Here is a 15,158-nt window from a genome sequence, read left to right on the forward strand (position 1 = left end):
AAATCCTTTCTTAATAACTTTGTCTCTGGAGCTATTTTTTAAATCGATATTAATTGCGCTATTCTAATGATACCCAAAATCTACACTGAATTATGTATGTTTTCTCTGGTTACTTTTCTGTTCGTGACCATTTCAAAAACGTACTGATAAATAGAGTTATGTTAAGTTGTCAAAATGTCAAAGTTTTAGATGAATTGCTCTTTTTCCAACTTATAGTTAACTCAAAGCTGAATGCTTTACATCACTCCTTTGCTCTGCAGACCCGTTGCAGTCGTTTTAACTGAATCGCAGGGTCCTATTTTGCGTCTGGGTTTTACAAATGGGTACCTCGCGTGTTAGGATTAGCGTTCTCGTCATGTTGCTTCTTGGATTTGGTCGACGTAAAAAGGCAACCCAAGATAAATGGGCTATGTACAGCAACTGTTATATATCTGATAATACTATTCAAAAGTTCCATATCTCTATTTAAAGAACACAAAACAGGTTTTTGGGTTTTAGAAGACCCGCCGTAAGCCAGCTATAATACAATTGTTAGACCAGGCTACGTTGCGTAGTTGAGAAGTATTCTCTGTACATTGAATAAACAAGTCAAGCTGCTTTGAAAATTTTCCCTTGCGCGAAAGGTGGAAAAAGACGTTCGGAAATGGGGTTTTTGCCCATGCCCACATCCATGGAACCCAACTTCAATTTAAACACAATCAGAGGCCTATACGGAACGAATGGTTAATTAAAGTGCAGGAATGCATGTCTGATTCGAAGTGCCAAAGCTCACTTGATAACCAAGAAAGTAGCGAGCGACCAGTAGGACAAACAAAGATCAAATCTGTGGCAAAAAAGCAGATCAGAATATCTGATAACGCGAATCATGTCAGTTTAGATGCGAGGGCTTCTGTTTTTCCTTTTGCTAGAAAGGATTCATAAAGGCTTTTCGATATTTTATTCACGTTTTAATGCTCGGCTTCACATCGGCGTGTCTCGGCTTCAACCAAAACAACGGGCACGCAAACGAAGTCAAGCTTGAGCTGCTAGCTCAAGAAGCGACAGCAGGACCACAATGACATATGCCAAAAGAACTAGCCTAATATGTAGTAAACTTTTTTTCATTAGCAAATATTTCTGTTTTCTTGAGCTACAACGACGTTCGTCACTGTTTCGACCGATCGCTGTGGCCAGTGAATGTAACCATCCTAAGCAACTATGATCTTATCTAAGCAGAAGTCGACATTTTTCCCGAAAGCTGCTGAGCGCGAGCCCGATCCAGCGGGCAAGAGAGACTCTTACGTACCGTGTAGGGGCAACTGATGTAAAAACGTTTCGGCTAAGAGATCCATTGAACACTAGTTATATTCACTGCTTTCAGTTAACGGTAAGCCAAAGGCTTGAGAAAAGTGCACAACACGTGCTTCGTCATCTTGCGACTCTACCATTACTATCGCCGTTTCCGCAACTGTTACCGCCACGTCCATAGCTTCTACCCTTTTCTTCTTCACCTATCTGTCGTTCTCCATAATATGAAACAGCCTCATCCTTCGACAAACATTCCTTAGTCCTTCCGAGACTGCAAGAAGGTATGGTCGCCAAGCGAACAAGTCAGCTAAGCCAAGCATGAATGCCCGAAGAGGAGTTGATTCTCATGTGAAACGTATTACAAAAAAGGAGGACTCGACAAAATTTTGCCGATGGCCTATTAACAGTATCGCCCCCAGTACCGTCAGTTGTGTAGTCGAGAATAGATAAGCTAGATAGTATTGCATGTCAGGGGCTTTTGGTCGCGACGGTGATTTCTTGCGATTCTGTGTTGAATCGAACGCGCGTAGCTATTGCGTACGATATTCTATCGTGCGACGGCAGTGTCTGAGAGGAAATTTTGAAAAACGGTTATAAACTTCAGAAGATGCGTTCGCTCTACGATGGTTCGTGACCTCTACCGTGCTCTGCATCGGCTCAACGATTGTGTAGTTTCTCCATTGGAAACACATACTCCAATACAAACAGTACGAAGTCAAGGAGACCTTCTGCCCTTCCAGAAAGGATGATCGCAGAGCTGCTTTTTTTCCTGCAAGCTTATGGTTGTGCACATTTGTGGATGAGGCAGCCACAACACAACGAGTAAAGCTCTGTAGGATAGCATAGGTAAAGGCGCCGGTGTCTGCTGTTTCACCCTGTACGTTCGTGTGTTCATGTTTTCTCCGTGTGTGTGTTGGGTAATCTGCCTGCCTGCCTGCCTGCCTGTATGTGTATGTCTCGATTGCAAAGCGATTGAGGAAGCAGTGGGAAGGGAGGCGAGAGGACGGCAAGTCAAGAGCCAACCGCTGCCGCGGGTGACCTCCTCCACAGCCGGAGCCCTTTTTGCCCAGTCCTGTGCCCCCGTGGCCCTTCCTTCCACCAGTGCGCAGCAACAGCGGGAGAGAGACCGCGGCTATCGCCCGCCCGCCCGCCTCGTATAGCCTTCTCTCATGGGCAGTAGTAGCAGCGGCAGCAGCAGACAGCCAAACTCACGCGCGCTTAGCTAGCTGCCCTGCACTCACCGCGCAGACGGGCCTCGGCTGTGTTCATTCCGGCTAGTCTGCCGCTCCGTTCGCTAGCACCGCTAGAGAAACTTCGTCCATAGAACCAACCAGCTAGCTATGTGTACATACATAAATATGCATTTACAAGAAATATATAAGTCGATATAGGAGCAGGCTCGTCGTGTTCTCGTTGTTGATTCGTTCGTTTGTCACAGTAGATGCTACGTACGTAAGCAGAGCGGCTTGGAGCGTTCTGTGCGACTGCAGTGTGTTATCGGCTACGGCATCAATAGCCATTTAATGCGGTGTAGTAATGCGCGGGACAGACACCAGACCGGCTAATCCCGGTCGGTTTCGTAGTCTGATGTGACGTGTGTCCTGATTGGCGTGGCCAGCGGTTTGGTCTGCTGTCGGCATCGTCGTAATCGTTATTGCCGCGGTCATCTGGGGTACAGTGGCCGTGCGGTGTGAAAAGCCATACATGCCGACGAACCCGTCGGGATATAATGGCCAAAGAAAGGTTCGCTGTCTGACTAATGACAGCGCTGCGTGCCACGCGAGCTGGGCTCGAAGATTCGCCTCAGCGGAAGAAAATAGGAGGAGGGAACAGCAACCCGATGTCACCCATTACCCCCACCTTCAACTAGTGAGATACCGCTCTACACAACAGAATGCATAGAGTGAGTCGGTGAGTGAAGCAGGTGTGGATCTCACTAACATTGGCCTAGAGCCATGTGCTTCTAAGTCCACTGTCGTACAGCTGGACGCTGTATTGGTCGGGAAGACAAACGCAGCTGGGTAGAACTGATTAACGGTCAGAGTGTGAAGACGACGATAAAGCGTTTCCTCTTACGAATGGAAAGAAAAACATGCCAAGTAGAATAATGCTGTAACGGTACTGCTTCTCTCTAGTCACTTAAAGGAGTATTACACGATCACAGTTTCCAGCCTACTAGTTATAGTCAATTCTACTTCTATCTATTGAATAATATGCGTCCTCGGCTTGTCCTGCTTATGACATTATTTTCCCAAGCATCTTAAGGATATCACCGGGCCAATATAAACAACAACGAACTGGCTGTCTATGAGTACCGGAATGGCTTCAGTACGGACTCTGCGGATAAACTAAAGGTAAGTTGTGATAATGATTCGATCACATAGTAAGTTCAGGAGTTGATTCGTGTCAAGCTTGCGTGTGCCACTTATGCGGTGTCCAGTTATATCAATACGTGGGGCCTACGATAGTCTATCGTGATACAGCTGTTGACTGGAATTACTTCGAAGTGTATTATTTCGTTGTAGCTCGATGACTTCGAACATAGAATTTTCACATAAATATGGATTTTTATTCTACTGATTTCATAGGACGTAACGCGGTATACGCGAAGAGAAAACTGAGGAATACCGTATTTATACAAATTGAATTCTGCAATATTTCTATGAAAGTTTTTCGTGCTTTCTAAAGCATCGCTGTAATTCGTCTAATATGTCTCTCTTGAAATACTGGATGATGGCTATGTCTTGCAGATGGCACGTCTGTACTTTGATGGTCTAGAATGGTACAAGAATTTAACGATGTACGCCTGTACACTGGTTTACGTATGGGGTCATAGATCCTTTATAGTTTTGTTGCCCTTGAAAGACAAAAATACCAAGTGCCTCATTTGATATTCAATAGTAATTTAATTAACTTCCAAAGTTACGATCATCAAACGAGAGATTATTTCGTCTAAGAAAAATGAGGCAAGTGTCTCTTTCGTAAACTGCTCCTCCGAATAACGAGGTCAGTGATAACGCTGTTAGCACACTGACAATTTTACGAAGATCTAAGAGCATGTGTAAACAGAAAAACTTCCATTTGGATCACTGCGTGAGTGTACGCGTGATCACTGCGTGAGTGTACGCGTGTAAACAATGGTGAACCGTTTGGTAGCTGGCAGACGTGTCGAGACGGGTGTCAACATCTTTCAACTGTTACATCGCTGAGGTCTCCAAGCACTGGCCACCGTTCCATCTATTATAGCATCAGCATGAAGGGAAAACGACTCCTTTCTGTCATGTATTTCCGTCTCACTTACCATCTCCTTAAATCTCACATCAGAGACCGTACCTGTCCGCCATCTCGTTGGTTAGTGGAAACTTGTCGGTCGTAGTCCTCTACAGAAAATCTAATAGTAGACTTTGTAATATATTCTGCCATTGCTTTTTGGCATCCTATTTACGATCATAATGAAGCCCGCAAGCGTCCTACAAGGCATTGACATGAGTGATGGTGTTACTGCAAATAGATTAGTGCTGCAGCTAACGAGAGCCGGCCAATAGACGAAGTAATCAATGCTGTCCCCTTTTTCGCAACGGTAATTTTTCTCGCTCCTTAGTCCTGTCAAAATGCAATATTTGGTCCATATATCGTACATGTGTGTATGTAAATACATATACATATATATAATATTTAGTTGGCAAAATGAAGGTGCGCCTGCGATGTGAGTAGCAAAGTGAGATCTTTAGGCTAATTCAATTAGAGACCTTTTGCTGTCCTGCCATTGTCCACGCAGCCCTTCATTGCGTGCTGGCATTTAGCACGCTATGAACGGAATATTGTAGTTTTTTTGTCTCAGCTCAGGATCGCTGCTTGAGCTTGAACAAGGGTTTGTCGTTCGTACTTGTTGTCCGTGCACTGATCATAATAGATGGCTAGAAACCCAGCAGATGTATGGAAGATGGCATGGGAGACTAGGAAGTTTCACGAATAACCCAGTTGTGTTTGTGTGATGGCCTGCCAACTGCAAGTCACTGTCAAGTGAGCTGCTAGACCAGACAAGTTCAATGCTTGAACTAGACAACATTCCTGGGTTTTCCGCCAAATTACTGACGTTCAATACCCACACCAAAACAGTACACCGACAAACAACTACGTAATCGGAACGTAATGCGTACTTCTTCGAGTGCGTTGCTATGATAGTTGTAAACGTGCGATCATCGCTGGTTTCAGAGTTGGCAAATGGCACATAGATCCTGTAGCGTTTCATAAGTTTCTTCAGCGAGCTTCAACTAAAGTTAGCGCGAATCACCATAGCAAGTGGGATCCAAGGACTTCTTGACGTAGTAAGCGTAGCCAAATGCGCTACGAAATTGCAGTGCAAAATTAATCACTAGCGCTACATGTGGGAATTAGATAGGCTTAGTCGATTACCGCAGTTGCTGCTTCTGAGATAACATGCTAAACTAGAAGCAACAAAGCTCAAGCCCGGCAATATGAACTAATAAAAAATATGGACGTGGGGTTACTCCGGATCTGCATAGCTGTTAATACTGTGATGTCTAAAACAGGACTTCACGAGTAACAGCTCCTTTATTAAGGGTGGTTGCTTTACGGTTTTGATAAATATTGATAGAATGATTATCCAAACTTCATGGCAATTGTAGGGTGGACAGTTGAGCGTATCATGAGAAATCTATTCGGTTAACACGTCTGATACTGTGAGGTCTTACAGTGTCTAGATTTTACATTAATTAGGTATTTTTGACAAGGATTTAACGAAAATTCAGCCTGACAATTTGCTTTACCGAAAGGAATTTCAAAGTCCTATGGGAAACAGTCGAAACAATCGTCCTTTGCAGAGGAAATACGAGATATCTGTCGAGTAACCAGATCAGCTAAGATCCCTTATTGAACGTGCTCTGTCTTTAAATAAATGCTCTGCTATGAAGAGGTTCGTTGTAGGGGCAAAGGGATGCCTAGCACGAGATCTCAGCCCAAATATTCCAGTAGACTTTGCTAAGTTTTCTTTACACATATGTAGGCTAGCGTTAGCAATCCTATTAAGTTATTGTTTACTCAATAGATTTTAATGTGCCTGTAAATGGTTCATTTGCTTTAGAATTTTCTAGTTCGTGTTGCACCCGTCGCGTTTGGCATCGAAGGCCTCCATTTTATAGTTAAACGATCATTATCGTTCCATTCAATACTGGATTGATGTTAATATAAAGCTGGATGCTAAATGTACTTAGCTCGTATACAAATTTGAATAGACATACCGATTAAACTATGATGAATTCATTCTATAGCTGTCACTTCATCTGCTTTTTCTCGTTCTTGTCTCTCTGTTCCTGTTGATTACATCCCAGCTCCAACAAACATATGCCCTTTATTTCATTGATGATCACGGACTTTAAAAATGTCAGCTGCTCATCGTGTCCAGGCACAAGATAGAATGAAGCAAAGAGGTGAATTCTTCTTTAGTTTAACTGTTGACCGGAAGAGGGCCCAGTACGATTACCGTCCTTCATATGATATTTTCGACCTTCAAATGTCATATTTTCTTAAAGCCAGAAAACGCCGTTCGGATACGTGCCTGCAACGTTAATGCCTGCCTGTGCGTCATAGTTGTAGCGATAGCCGTGATATGGCATTTCATGCGGAGTCCGCTGAAGCAAAATGGGTAAGGCAACAACCACCTAGCAGTACGCCCACAACTACGATAACGATAAGATAAGGACAATTGTATCGATGAAACCACCTTTGGAGCGGTGGGCGCGCACTTTTACGCATATATGTAAGGAATGCCTGAGTATGACGTGCGTATAGGGAAAAAGACGGAAGTAGGTGAAAATGCGTAAGTAGCAACGATGGATGCAGTGAGTAGACCTTGCTATCTTTCATTTGAAATTGACGACATCGGTGATATTGATCAATTAAAGGTTTGGTCATTGACCCTTTTATCAGATTAATGCTTTAGATTGCTAAGGCTTTAGTAAGCCGCCAGAGATAATAGCGTCACGGTTCGATTCACCGAACAACGACGAGGAACCCAAGGACCGATCAGGCCGACGGCCAAGAAAATCAACCATGTAATGATCCTGGCCTACATCAGAGCAGACGTATCGACAGTGGCCACAGGGCACACGGTGATATGTTTGGTCAAACATCGTCCGGAGCAAAAGGTCATACCTTGTGCAACCTCCTTTTGCAACCTTAGCGGGAACTCGTGTTGCATTGTTCATAAGCTAGTCGTTACCAAACGCGGCGGAGTCCACACTCAGCACCTGGGCGGAAGAAGCATGACCGAAAAGGGTATGTTACGCGAAACCAAATTTGGTACTGACCTCTACCACGTCATCTTTGTAATTTCTATTGGCACTCCGTTTCGTACGTGACCCAGCCAGGTGAGACTTTGTTCAAACTCAAATTTTGCTAGGGTTCCATATATATACATATGGACGCGTGCAGTTTTCTATACATTTTTTCCGTTCTTTTTTTTTTATTCAATGCTTCCTCTTTGCGCTCCCTTGATTTTTAGAGATGGACACCTTCCACGTAAATCGCTGCGGAGTGAAGCGCTGTCTACAACCTGACTTGCGAGCCGACCTCACTAATTAATAGGCTACGCAAAACCGTCTAAAACTGAAACTCGTTCTTCTTAGCAGCGAGAGAAGCAATGGTAGAGTACGTTGCAGGTTGCTTGGTCTGCAAGGTACTTGCATACTTTCTGTATGGATTCTACATAGAGGAGTGTATGATACTGCGGTGGACTATGGGACGTAATAAAAAGAGTGTGAGCAACGTCAAGATTGAGCCCATTTTACTTGTCTGCAAAGATACCACCCACGCCACTATCACAACAACCAATAGGCGGCGACAGGGGCTAGTCGCATGTAGAAGGCCGCTTGAATATTTTAAGTTACGGAATGGCTTTATCAGAAGCAGTAGTCAATCGCGAACTTTCGGCACCATCAGCGCAGCAGGAACAGCAAAACCTTATTATTAAATTTTAGCACTGGAGCAGTGACAGGTCAGTTGAGATCTATTTAGAGTTTCCACCATGTCGTATTCTGCCCTTCGGCTGTGCCTCTCACGTCCGTTTATCCATCCACGTCGCTATCACGAAACTGCTACGTGTGAAGATGTTACGGCGGCATAACTTACCCTCGCCTAGTCGAACTTCATTTTCCCCGTCTGTCGTCTATAGTGTTCCTGCAACTCGGTATCGCCTTCGGTATCGTAGTGGCATCATAACGTTCAATAGTGCGTAAATAGAGCCGTCAACAAAAACAAAAATGACAGTGACGGCGGCGACTAAAGCGAGGGTTATAAGACGCTCAGTAGACTCATTGCAGTATTTTACAGAGCGATTTACTCTAGTGGGCAGACTGCTGAGACTTTCGCCTCTCTCAACATTCTCCTAGCTCAGACGCATATCTCTAGGGATTCTTTGTCGTTACTTGGAGCACACTTTGTCCTTCTTTTTTGAAGGCGATAGTTACACGACAGAGCAATACAGTTACATGTTTATGACAACTTGCTGGGTCGAAATGACGTGACAACCTGAAGCCAAATAGGTGCATTTGCCGTATTCTTGGGTTCAAAGCATGAAGCCTATTACTCTTACTGAATAGTCAATATGCTATCGAATTTTACCTATAAAAACTGACCGTTTTTACTCTTAAAACAAAACAAAATTTTCTGGTCCAGAACAACACTTAGATTACTAACTGTAGGAAAAATAACTGTGGACGGTACGACAATTGTGCGTTGAACGCCCCTATTATTGCCCACTTTATTTTTTTCCTTTATGATGATACGGTGGTTGTTACTATGAGCGTCCAGTGCATGAAAGAAGGTTTTGTTTTTACCACAGATATCACCACAACTGTTTTTGGGTAATGGTGTACTTGTTAGCTAGGGGGCAAGTAGTTTTCGCAAGTTGTAACGGATGCTTTAGCGTCATCATTAGCGCTAATACCCTCTAGGACGTCGCTTTCACTAGCAGCACTATGATAGAAATGGAACTCAATAAACAACGGGCGCTTAGCGTAGCCGGACGCGAATAACTTGTCATTGTCTGATTCCGCTCGCAACAACAGCAGGTTTGTTTTTGGCTTCTTCGCAGACTAGCCGTGTTTTTCTAATGATCCCTCTAGGCGTTCTGAAGCGTGCCCCTACGTAAAACTATTCTATGTGAATGTTTGTATTTGGGCCGGGGAATGTTGGTGCATCTTTATATTGCAGTTTATGAGAACTGACTTCCTCAGCCACGAGAAAAATAAATAGTGGCCACGAAACTATGGCTTTTATTGGTTAAATAAAAAGGGCTTTTGAATAAGTACTAATACTATATAATGTTGAGAGCGGCGTGTTTCTTCGCCAGATAAATATGGCTAGTTCTAGAAACGGAGTATACCATTAGAACTGTGTTGTTGCGCGTGTTGGATATTGTCCCAGTTTTTTGTAGAAACCTCAAGTTGTATGCCTTAGAGCTATTAAATTTGGTTAACTATCAACAACTAACACTACTATTATTAGGTGTTTTCAATTAAGGTCTAACCTTTTGTTCACCTCTTGCTGGTAAAAAGACATGTAGTACTGCTGCCTTGGCCGCTGTTTCGGCAATCGACTATCGTCTATTGGTAGGAAACATGCTGGTGTTATGCAGGGGTAATACCCGGTCGGTGATACGGTAGTACGGCGTTTGGCGCGTGTCAGAAAGCCATGGGCGTAAAAAGGCCCACGTTATAATGCTTGACAGGACGCGGTTGAGTAACTACCCGATGACTTCGATGATCACTTCCATACTAGCCCATGGATACAACCCTATCCTTTCTAGGTCTGAGAGAAAGAACCATTGATCAGTCCATGTATGTGATTATATGGACTGGGTCAAAATAAAAACAATGGATTACTACGCCTCTTGATGCCTGTAACGGCGGCGTGTTAATGCAACACCGTGCCTATAACGATCACCGTATGATACGGACCATTGCGGAACTATCGTTTACCGCTCAGGAGGCGCACCTGTACGAAGCAAGTAACAAGAAAGTCCTTCCGCTGAGATGAATAGATTAGCGAAAACGGTTAATATTGGCCCAATCCATAAACACGCTCAGAAGGATGCTTGTTCTGCTCAGCATGATACGGGCGGCAAAATAAACAGCAGTAATAACAGCAGAGAAGAACAACTAGGTTAATATGCCGGATTTCAATGACGAAAAAGAGTTTTCTTACAATCATTATTTTTGCTTGTTAGAACAAGACATTCGTTGCCGAATTTTTCGCTATGAGAAAGCGAGGATGACTGACGTCGTTGCGGTCGATAAACAAAGCATAGCGCTCCGTGAGTTGTGAGAACGGCAGCGACCGTAGAAGGTGACATACTGCACTAAGCATACAAGTCGCTCTGTGATGTGGTGAGCCGGTTCTTGCCATCTAATGCACACTATTTTGGGATGCCAGGTACGTACCCAGATGGTCTCCTTGTGCTTATCGTGAGGGCTTACTTTCTCATCTATCTTGGTACAAAATATACGTTCGCATTTTGTACCTAGATAGCTGACTGTCTGTCTGTTTGCCTAGCAGAGATCGCAGCGGCAGTCTTGACAGCAAAAGCAAAAGCTGTTATGAAGTATTGTCCTGACAACGATTTCTTTGCCAATTAACTTATCAGCGGTAACTGAACGGTGTGGTATGCTTGATTATATTCTGGTCCCAGCGGCCCACGTGCGACGAAGAGGATGACGTCCTATTTTAATGAACCAACGCCGAAATAAATACACCCACCTGTTATGCACGGAACAGAAATTCGTCCAGTTCATTCTTTCTATATTATTCTTTTAGTTAATACGCAGCAGAAACACATCAAGCCGTATACAAACAAAGCACGACTTTTGACACAGTTCATTGATCGATGTCTGTGATTTGACAATAGAGCGAAAAAGAGACAGATCGGTTGTAGCCTTCATTTGTCTGTAGGTTGCAACAGGTTCTGCTTTCATAATATAGCAAGCACGCCTGAATGGGGCGAGAGGGGTTGCAGTCACGTTCCTTACCTACCAATGAAGGATTGATACAAGAACGTTTGCTTTAGGTTAGAATTCGAGTAGGTTTTGTTATAGGTTGCATTTTATTTATATTGTTATTATTATCGTTGCACCTTGGTCGTTGCGCTAGCCGTCTGCTGGTACCTATCCACGCTACATCTAGCAAACAAGTTTGGATGTTAGCAATGAAGTCAAGACCAAGAAGAAGAGATAGTTTCCCAGCAATTCATGCGAGACCGCTGCTGCTCGTTCGTAAATAATATGAATTATTATATTTTATACATGACCCGCCTGTTCTTCACGAAGTGTTGTAGTAGGCTAACTAGTAAATATCTAATCTCACTGCTGCGTGACAGGTAACGCTTACATTTGGAGAACACATATATATTGTCCATATGATAAATTTGTTCGAAAGTGAATAGGCTTTTTGAATGTTGTAGTGCCGTTACAGATTCTTTCAGCTGTTCGATAGCGCTTTTGTTGCCGTCAGCCGTATACTGAATTATCATTGATACGCACTGAAACGGAACGCCAGACCTTTCACACCATACAGAATAAAAGGTTCTTTTTCATTTTTCTATGTTCCTTATTGTTTCTCTAATAACTATAAGCCGTTTACCTTCTAAATCATTTAATGGCTTTTTCTCTCGATAAGGACACCCTTTTTTTTTCGTAGCGAAAGGTGGCGTTTCGGAAAGAAGTTTATGCTACGCCCCTATTTGTGGCAGGTGCTATTGTTGCTTTCGTCAGTCACACTGTTCAATGGCTTATTTCGGCACGTTTTACGAGTACTAGTGACAGGTATGTGGCGAACGTTACAGCGCAAACTCTCAACTCACGAAGAGCCATTGGCACCTCGCACGAGCGTCCTCAAGCTGCGCCTGGAACACAACCAGTCTATGGATAGTAAGCAAACTAATCCGAAAAACGTATTCTATGAGTTTGCCGTCCAGCCTTAATTTCGTCGCTTGCTGTCAGATCCTTCAACAGAGCAAATGGTTTTAATGTGAGAATGGGTGTAAGTGCATGGATCAGGTGTGGAAACTGCGCTCTTATACTTACGCTGATAACTTTTCTCTTAAATTGCGTGACCACGCTATTAGAAGGGACACACAGTAGAAGATGTACCTCCTTATCATGACGTCTCCTTATTATTAGGGGGTCCGAAGGGACACAGATGACTGTATACAGTGATATGCTCCTGGTGTCACGAGCGAGCGACGTTTTACGCGCAGATCTTTCTCAGAGTACGAGCCACCTCTGGCCAGCTTTGTCCTTTCTTGAGCTTGATGAATTCCTCTGTTGCAACTATTCAAGATAAGCCCATAATTACCGGAGGTATATATATATGCTCCCGATGCGTTCGACTTTGTTGTTGACTTATGGGACTGCATTTGCTATGTCTCTTCATCTATAAAGGCCAGCTACAGCAAGGATATCCTTCTGTGCGTAACACAGGTTGCCTATTCGACTGTACAACTGTGTTCACGATATTCGCTAGATCTTCATGTTGTAGTCGTCGCAGCTGAACTGTTTCGTATGTTTTCCCATTTGCTATAGTGCAATCGATCGTTATCGTCGGCAGGTACCAGCACACGGACTATCCATATTTCCTGTCAAGGCGATGCCACAGTTGAAAAAAGCAGCTACTGGGTACTACAGGAACCCGCTCCCTGACCTGCCGTCAAAACGTGTTACTAATTTCTATAAGTAGCTGTATAAATAGGCAGCAAGCGATAGACACGATTACCGGTCATACTACTAAATATTTTAAAGATATCTCATCTGCGGATGAAAGCAGTACTCGGGTCTTCGTTCTGAGGCTTTGAGCTGTATGCAGACTTTTGCATAAAAGTCTGTGTCTTTAGCTGCTTCGTTAAAACGTTAAATGCTAGATAGGTGAATGCAGATGAGTTACATGCAAGTTCGTTAATTGCAGCCAGACGTTGGCTTCTGAAGTTATCGCTTTTTTCACGTAGCTTTGAACCGTTAACTTTACTTTTGTGCTTCCTTTGGCGCCATTTGAGCTTAAGCCATGGACGTCGTGCAAACCTGTCGTGCAAAATACTCAAGTGTCTTCGTCACGTTTTTACATCGGGAAAAAACACATAGCCATAAAGGGAAAAATTCTTTTTTGCTGACACACACCCTACAGTTTTACCCTCACTTTCTCTAATAAAATTCGAAGAGCTTTAGGCTAATGCATCTTTGCCAGTGATTCACGCGAGAGGCGGAAGTTTTCACGTCATACCGAATCAGCATTTAAATCCTCTTGGTACCCTCATTCAACAGCTTACCGCTCGTATCAAAGTGCAATACTGAAGTACGTGTTCACACTCATTCATTTCTATATCAAATGTCTACTGAGGTAGTCTACTTCATTTACTATACGACTATAGTATTGAGTATGAAAAAAGAAATATAGCGGGACAGTCAATATGAACTATTACATGGACAGTGTATTCAGAGGCTTCGCGATCATAACAGCGGATTTTGTATATGGTCTCAGTTAGCAAATGCGATGCCAAATAGATAATGTACCTTGTGACACCATCATGGTCGAAAAGGAGAGGGACGAGGTCGAAACAGACATTGTGCGTGCATTTATTGGTGTCAACGCTTTACAGCGCTCGTTTTTAAATATATGGAGGGAAAGTTATGCGGATCTGGTGCCGCATAATAACTAGGCCTTAATGTTGTTATTAATACTTGCAGACTTAAAAATATTCAGTTACTGACTACTATCAAAATATGCACATTTTCAGAGAAGTACACGGTTGATGAATGTTTCCTTCAGACCGTTATTAAATGATAGAATATGTTCGTGTGCAACGTACGGATACGGAGTACCGTGGTAAACTTCAGTGAAAACTAGCCAACAGATCAAGAGATACCGGCCGGAGAACTTCACACCTCATCCTGAAAAAGATAAAAAAAAATTACAGAAAAAAAAAAGTTGTAAACAGGGTTTCATTAACGAAATTCGTTATCAAAGATCTAACTAAGATCAAAGATCAACTATCAAAGATCAACCTAACTAAATCCACCTTTTGCGCGCTGAAGTTCATTTAACGTTGTCATGGCAACCTGAATCAGAGGAGCGCAACAGCGTAGCTAGGTGAGCCTTTCGAAGTATTGGTGTACTATACTGACATCTTTTAGGCACTTCATTTTTTATACGATCAACATTACTGCGTATGCTTCGTTTTACTATTGCATAGACTATGTGGTTGATGAGGTTTAACGAAACTAATTTTTCCGTCTGCTGCAATTATTAGATACTCCATAAAATCTCATGGCTTGGTCATAGTGATTGTTTACGCGTTGCGATGAAAACAAGCAACTGGTCTAACAAGATAACTTCTGGAAGCGGTAATATCTACCAAAGACGGATGCGGCACAGGCGATAAAAACGTGTGATGGGTTTTGGCTTCTGTGCCGCATCCGTCTTTTTTTTTTTTTGCTGTATTTCATTATTCTTGCTTGATTTCGTTGTTCGTGCCCATTTAGATTGTGGTGATACTCTATTAGGGTCCTTGTAATCATTATGCAGACCAAATAAATGCGCCACAGACCGCCATTTAAGTCCCAAAAGGACCGTGTCGAGCAGTTTTTAGGAAAAAAAAAACTGTTTTGCACTTTTTATAGATCGTTCCATGAAAATAGCACTTGGCTTTTCGAAGTCTAGAGAGAGGATGTTAAAAACGTTATGGCACCTTAATCAAACTAAGACAACGCTGATTCGAGCCAAGACAGATCGTTTATATTTTTGCACCATCCGTAACTATCCAATCTAAGCTTTCCGTTCGTTTGGTTATCAGCGAACGCTCTTTA

At 43.1% G+C, this 15,158-nt stretch overlaps 1 protein-coding gene across 7 annotated transcripts in view; it reads left to right on the forward strand.

Moving 5' to 3' along the window:
• The first annotated feature begins 2,133 nt into the window (after positions 1-2,133).
• The window catches only part of LOC111246250 (uncharacterized), a 155,429-nt gene continuing 142,404 nt past the window's right edge, over positions 2,134-15,158 (forward strand). For 6 of the 7 annotated variants that reach the window (XM_086985610.1, XM_086985611.1, XM_086985612.1 and 3 more), the window contains exon 1: positions 2,134-3,641. The gene's annotated coding sequence lies outside the window, so the exon portion shown is untranslated. Of the gene's footprint in view, positions 3,642-6,638; positions 7,677-7,810; positions 8,303-14,089; positions 14,443-15,158 lie in introns of all 7 variants that reach the window. The other variant, XM_086985609.1, reaches the window with a different exon arrangement.

Source organism: Varroa destructor, unplaced genomic scaffold, assembly GCF_002443255.2.
Source record: "Varroa destructor unplaced genomic scaffold, Vdes_3.0 BEIS01000003.1, whole genome shotgun sequence".
NCBI classification, from domain to species: Eukaryota; Metazoa; Arthropoda; class Arachnida; order Mesostigmata; family Varroidae; genus Varroa; species Varroa destructor.